Here is a 7,315-nt window from a genome sequence, read left to right as displayed (position 1 = left end):
ATCCGCACCTTGTCTTCACCTCCGCACCTCCTCCAGATCTAATTCCCCCAGTCTTATCCCCAGCTCTATAGAAGAAAATCTGTTGTGGTCTCTTTTTCCTCTCTGACCCAATCACCTATAATCCCTTGTGAAATAGAAGAAGCCATCAAAAGTCTCCCAACCAAAACAACAAAAAATAAACAAACAATCTAAAACAAAACAAAAACTAAGGCCAAATTTTTCTTTCTTTTTTTTTTCTTTTTCTTTTTTGGTTTTTCAAGACAGGGTTTCTCTGTATAGCCTTGACCAGAAATACACACTGGAAAAAAGAAAGCATCTTCAAAAAATCATGCTGGTCAAGCTGGATGTCTGTATGTACAAGTATGCAAATAGAGCCATACTTATCACCCTGTATAAAACTCAAGTCCAAATAGATCAATGACCTCATCATAAAACCAGATATATTGAACATGATAGAAGAGGTGGTGGGGAATAGCCTTGAACTCATTGGCACAAGAGATGACTTTCTGAACAGAATACAGTTAGTGCAGGCACTGAGATCTACAATTAATAAATGGTATCTCATGACACCGAGAAGCTTCTGTATGGCAAAGCACACTGCCAATAGGACAAAAAAAAAACAGCCTAAAGCATGGGAAAAGAGTTTACCAATGCCTCATCAGATAGAGGTCTAATATCCAAAATATATAAGGAACTCAAGAAGCTAGCTATTAAAAGACCAAATAACACAATTTAAAAATGGGGTACACATCTAAACAGAGAATTCTCTGTGGAGAAAATTCAGATGGCTGAGAAACACTTAAAGAAATATTCAACATCCTTAGCCATCTGAAAAATGCAAATCAAAACTACTTTGAAATTCCATCTTATACCTGTCAGAATGGCTAAGATCAATAACACAAGTGACAGCTCATGTTGGCAAGGATGTGGAATAAGGGGAACACTACTCCATTGCTGGTGGGAGTGAAGACTTGTGCAGTCACTATAGAAATCCATAGCAGTTCCTCAGAAAGTTGGGAATCGATCTACCTCAAGACCTAGTATACCACTCTTGGGCATATACCCAAAGGATGCTTCATTCTACCATAGGACACTTGTACAAACGTGTTCATTGCTGCTCTACTCATAATAGTAAGAAACTAGAAACAACTTTGATGTCTCTCAAGTGAAGAACAGATAAAGAAAATGTGGTATGTTTACACAATGGATTATCCCTCAACTGTTAAAAACAATGACATCATGAAATTTTTAGGCAAATGGATGGAACTAGAAAAAATCATTCTGAGTGAGGTAACCCAGATCTAGAAAGATTAAGTATGGTCTGTATTCACCTATATGTGGATATTAGCCATTTAATGCATAATAACCAACCTACAATCTGTAGACCCAGAGAGGTTAGGTATGGAGGAAGGGACTGGAGGGTGGATAAAGCAACAAATGACCTTGCAAGTGTAATTTTTAAGAGGATAAGAAGGGGAGGTGTGTGTTAGAATGGACTAGGATGTGGTGGTAAAGGAGATAGGAAACAAAAGGCAAAAGGGGAAGGGGACAAGAGAAAAGGGGAATGAGTATCCGAAAGGGACAAAGGACTGCCTCTGGATAGAGAGGAGACAGATGTGGCACATAGGAAAATGGTGGCTTATAAAGGTAAAGGGGGAAACCCCGTGTTAGGATGAGGTGTTTAATCTTCATTGGGCATGTTAATTAGGTGAGCCAAACTGGGCTTCTGATTGCTAGACTTTGGTAGCCAGCTCAGGAGGAGGAAGTGGCCACATAAGGGAATAGACCTTGGTGGCTAGCTTCAGGAATGTAATTGGATGGTTTTTATCAAGGCAGAGGGAATGGGGAGAAGGGCAATGCCTTCCAGAGACACATACTTGGGTGGCTCAGTCTCCTTTCATTCCCACCTGCTTGTTTTACTATTGGGTGGCTGGGTGTTGGGTAAGTGGGCATCATTCTCTCTGGCTGCTTCCTGCTCACATTGGGGCATTGTTCTTAGGGGACAAGAACAATGCTGGGGAGAGCAGGCTATCAGTTCTACAGGACCATCTGAGGCTAGGGAAGTGCAGTCTGTGAGGCTGGACCAGGATGTAGACTCTGAGGATACAGCTGGTACTGGTATTGCTGGAGTGCTCTGTAGTGGATTTGAAATCTGCTGGGGCAGATAGACTAGGGACAGAGGTGAAGCTGAGTTCAGAAAAAAACAAAACAAAACAAAAGACCCCCAAAACCTTTCTCTTGGCTGTAGAGTTAAAACTGTTAAGTACGTGGTCCTGGCAGTTAGGAAGAGGATCCCAAGACCAGGGAAGTGGGGAGATAAGGTGCAGAGATGGGCAAGGTGGTCTAAAGTGAGATGTTTATGGGTTGGGGTGAGAGGGAATCCAAGATAGGTGAGCTGGGAGAGAAGAGTTTAGCTTTGGAAGGTGAGAGATGGTAACTTCTGGAACTGAGGAAAGTGAGGAGTGAGGAGGTATTACATTGGCTGTCAGAGAAGGAAGGGTTGTAAAGAAGGAGTCATCTACATTTGGAAGCAAGTGGGACGAAAAAAGAGAAGGCAGGCCAGGTCTGAAGCTGTGTTTGGGCAAGACGCTGGGGACTGTCTCTGAATCCAGGTCAGAGATTACTGAGTATCAGAATCCATCTATACGAAGGCAAAAAGGTCTTGGGGGTGGATATCCCAGAGTACTGAGAAGCAAGTGTCTTTAAGATTTAGGATGGAAAAGTGAGTGGCGTTGTCAGGGATGATAGAGAAGATGCCTAAGAGTCACAGACTTACAGTGTAAATGGACAACAGTTAATGAAGCGAAGGCCCTGCACCGGTGGAAGGTTTCCTTAGCTTTTTTTCACTGTCAGTAAGGGAGTATTGGGGTTTGTCATTGTAGGCAGAAGGGTCTTTGGGTTTAACAGAGAGGGGTTCATGATGTGCAGCAAGAAAAGGAGAGGTGGTACCCATATGACGGGTTAATAAAGAAGTGAGCAGAGGATAAAAGGGGGTTTGGGATTTAGAGAGAGAGAGAGAGAGAGGGAGAGAGAGAGAGAGAGGGAGAGAGAGAGAGAGAGAGAGAGAGAGAGAGAGAGAGAGAGAGAGAGAGAATACAAATGGAAGCTGAAGAAAGAAGGAGGAAGGTCACAGGAGTGTCCTGGGAGCTGCTGTCAGGATAAAAGGCAAAATTTACGTCAATTCTGAAGAATAGGCCTTGAGGGGATGGGGAGAAAAAACCTTGAAAGGAGCAAGTAACAGGAGGACTCTGGAGGCAATTCTAGAGGACTGGTTGTGGATTCTGACTATGGGTGAGGGAGAGGGGTTAGCATAGAGAGAAGGAAAGAAATCTGAAACAACTTTTCATATAACTTAAATTACTTTCTCAGACCCATAAATGATTTTTTCAAGTTTTTATATCTTTAGGCATTAACACATTTTTAGACTGTCATAACTTCAGAACTACCTTAGACCTGTATTTTTTATTTATTTATTTTTGTTTGTTTGTTTTTCGAGACAGGGTTTCTCTGTGTAGCTTTCGAGCCTTATCCTGGCACTCGCTCTGGAGACCAGGCTGGCCTCGAACTCACATCGATCCACCTGCCTCTGCCTCCCAAGTGCTGGGATTAAAGGAGTGCGCCACCAACACAAGGCAGACCTGTATAATTTGTATCATTAATTTTCCTTGATCTATGTAAGTTACTTGTCTGTTTTTTATAACCTTGGAAACTCACATCTTTGTTAGTGTGAAGCCTGTCAGCAAGGACAACTGTACATATGAAATGGACTCGGGGTATGTGGGAATGGGACCAGGAGGATCTTGTGGTGGGGGGGGGGTAGGGTTGATGGATGGAATGCAGGGGGAGACAGCTGGAATTGAGGGGCATTTGAGGGATGTCATGAAGTGGAAACTAGTGAATAGGAACTTGCTAAAATATATGAAGGCATTCATGAGGTCTCGGGATACAGAGTCTCAATTGTCCACTTGTCATCAAATGACACCAGTAGTGGGACTGGGTTTCATTTAATTGAGTTGTTGGCCAAGGGGAGTCCCATGGAAATCCCCAAACAACCCAGGCTGTTGCTAAGAGCAAGGGCTGCCTTCTGCAAACCGACAGTGGGGCCCCATGAACATGGAGAAGTTGAGCTGGTGCCCACATGGAGCCTTCGGCCCTGCGTTCTAGTGTCTTCCGTGCAGGAAGATACTCTGAAGGCTACCAAAAGAGAAATGTAAACACCTATCCAGCCAGAAAACTTTTGACCTACAATTTGTCCTTCCTGAAAGATATGCTAGAGCAATGGTAGCACAGAACTTGTGGGTGTAGCCAACCATTGTGTGATTTGACTTAAGATCCATATCACAGGATGGAATCTATACCCAACACTGCTTGGGTGACCAAGAACCAGAGACTAGATATCTGTCTCGGAGACATAGGGCAAAATTGAACATTACTGGTCTAGAAAAATTATAATTAAAATGACTCCTAATGATATTTTTCTATACTCACAGATCAGTGCCTTACTCAGTCATCACCAGATAATCTTCTTCCTGCACTACATGGGAACAGATGCAGAGACCCACAGCCAGACATTATGTGGAGAGAGAGAGAGAGAGAGAGAGAGAGAGAGAGAGACTTTAGATCACTCAGCTCTAAATGGGATGTCTCCATTAAATCCTTCCCTTCAGAGCTCAGGGATCCCCACAGAAGAGGAGGCAGAAAGGGTGTAAGAATCAGAGGGGACGGAGGACACCAGGAGAGCAAAGCCCTCTGAATCAACTAAGCAAGGCTCATATGAACTCACAGAGACTGTAGCAGCAAGCACAGGGCCTGCATGGGTCTGCACCAGGTCCTCTGTGTATATAGTACAGCTTTCAGCTTAGTACTTTTCATGGGACTCCTGAGTGGTGAATGAGTAGATCTGATTCTTGTGCCTGCTCTTTTGGCACTTTTCCTTCTATAGGGTTTCCTTATCCAGCCTGGATGCGATGGTTTTTGCTTTATCTTATTATATTTTATTTTGTCATGTTTGGTTGTCATCTCTTAGAAGTCTGTTCTTTTCTAATGAAATCCAGAAAGGGAGTGGATCTGGAGGAGAGGGGAGGAGGAGCTGTGAGGAGTAGTAGAAGGGGAAACTAATCATGATGTATTGTATGAGAAAAGAACTATTTTCAGTAAGAGGAAAGCAAATGAAAAAACGAATCTCAAAACTGAGAAATGGAGGCTGGAGGGATGCATCAGTCAAGCCTGGCAGCCTGACTTCATGGCCTGGAGTCCACATGGTGAAGAAGAGAATTGATTCTCTCAAGTTATTCTCTGACTTCCACATGTGTGTCATGGCATGTGTACATGTACTCCTCAACACAAAATAAACGTATACACTTAACAAAAATTAAGATATGAGTAAAATATTTCAAATATGAGCAAAGGAAAAGTCTGGTCTATGAATAAAACTCTCAATGATGTAGAATTATAGAAGTCCAAGTGTGTGAAGTTGTTAATATCTTTTTCTCCAGTCTCCGGCATATGACGAGTCCTAAGCACACGTTGGTAAGATTGGTAGTGAAAGCAATGCAGTGTGAGTGGCAAGTGCTAGATGGCTGTCAGGGTCTCTTGGGGATGTCTTCAAGGGTTGCAGTACTGAGAACTGGGAAGACTACCTGCTCTGTCTGCCCAGCTCTCCTGGAGACAGCTTGCTTGTCCTTCTCTGCTTACCCCCTTACTCTACTTCTCATTGGATGAGTTGTGCTTTTAGGTGGCCTTGGGTCCTGGCCTCAGCCAATGGACTCCAGGTTAGATGAAAATATGTCTTGCTTGCCTTGGGGCCTCCTTTGCTGAAACAAGGTAAGTCCCCTGAACCAAGAGTGGCCCAGAAGTCCTTCACTGACATTTCCTAAGAGAGGGTTGCCTCCCTTTTGGTGAACCAATAAGACTGTCTGTTATTGTGGACCGTGTTCCCTGCCATGAAGGTTGTCTACCATGAAAGGCTACGAGACATTACAGAAAGTGTGCTCCTGTGGCATAAATTCCTGGATCATTTTGAATCTCAAGCTTAGTGACATTTCCTGCTTGTCTTAGTTAGGATTTTATTGCTTGAAGTAAAACCATGACCATAGGAACTCTTTTTTTTTTTTTTTAAAGAATCTAATATTTATTCAAGTAAGATTTTATATAATGATATTATCATAAGCATAATTATCTTTTTATCTTCAAGGAATTCTGGCATCTTTAATATCATTTTTGTTATTGTTAAAAATAGATTCTCAGCCAGGCGTTGATGACACACACCTTTAATCCCAGCACTCAGGAGGCAAAGGCAGGCGGATCTCTGTGAGTTCGAGGCCAGCCTGGTCTCCAGAGCGAGTGCCAGGATAAGGCTCCAAAGCTACACAGAGAAACCCTTTCTTGAAAAACCAAAAAAAGAAAAAGAATGAAAAAGAAAAAAAATAGATTCTCATACAATACATCCTGACCACAATTTCCCATCCTCCACATTCCCAGCTCCTCCCCCATCTACCCTATCCCCAAGATCCATTCCTCTTCTGTTTCTCTTCTGAAAAGAGACAATAACAAAATAAGACAAAACAGGATACAATAAGTCAAGATAAAAGTCTTCAGATAGAGACTGGAAAAGACAGCCAAATATAGTGGACAAGTTCCTATATTTTGGACATCAGGTAATAATATCCTTTGGTCCTGTTTGTGTGTGTGTTTGTACATGTGTACACACTCATGCATGTATGTTTATTTAGTTGATTCAAGAGATTTCAGTATTTCTCCAATATAGAAGGAATTATCTACAGAAATAATGCTTTCCCTTAATCTTGGTGTTCTCTATCAGAATTGTTAATTGAATTTCTACTTCATTTTTCTGATGTCACAGATTATATCTGTGCCTCTTAAAGTTTTTAAAATTAATTTTAATTTAAATTAAAAACAATCTTATTTTACTTACCAATCCCAGTTCACCCTCCCTCCTGTGCTCCCATGCCCCTCCCCATCCCACCCCCCATCCACTCCTCAGGGAGGGTGAGACCTCCCATGGGGGACAATCAAAGTCTGACACATCATTTGGGGCAGGACTGAGGCCTGTATCTAGGCTGAGAGAGTATCCCTCCTTGGGAATGGGCTCCCAAAGCCCGTTACTGCACTAGGGGTAAATACTGGTTCCACTGCTAGTGGCCTGCCCTATGGACTGCCCAAGCGTCCCAACTGACACCCACATTCAGAAGGCCTGGTTCAGTCTTGTACTAGTTCCCCAGATGTCAGACTGGGGTCCATAAGCTCCCACTTGCTCAGGGTCAGCTGTTTCTGTGGGTTTCCCCTGCATGGTCTT

This window comes from Cricetulus griseus, chromosome 2 (assembly GCF_003668045.3).
Source record: "Cricetulus griseus strain 17A/GY chromosome 2, alternate assembly CriGri-PICRH-1.0, whole genome shotgun sequence".
NCBI lineage: Eukaryota > Metazoa > Chordata > Mammalia > Rodentia > Cricetidae > Cricetulus > Cricetulus griseus.
Note: the sequence above shows the minus strand (reverse complement) of the source record.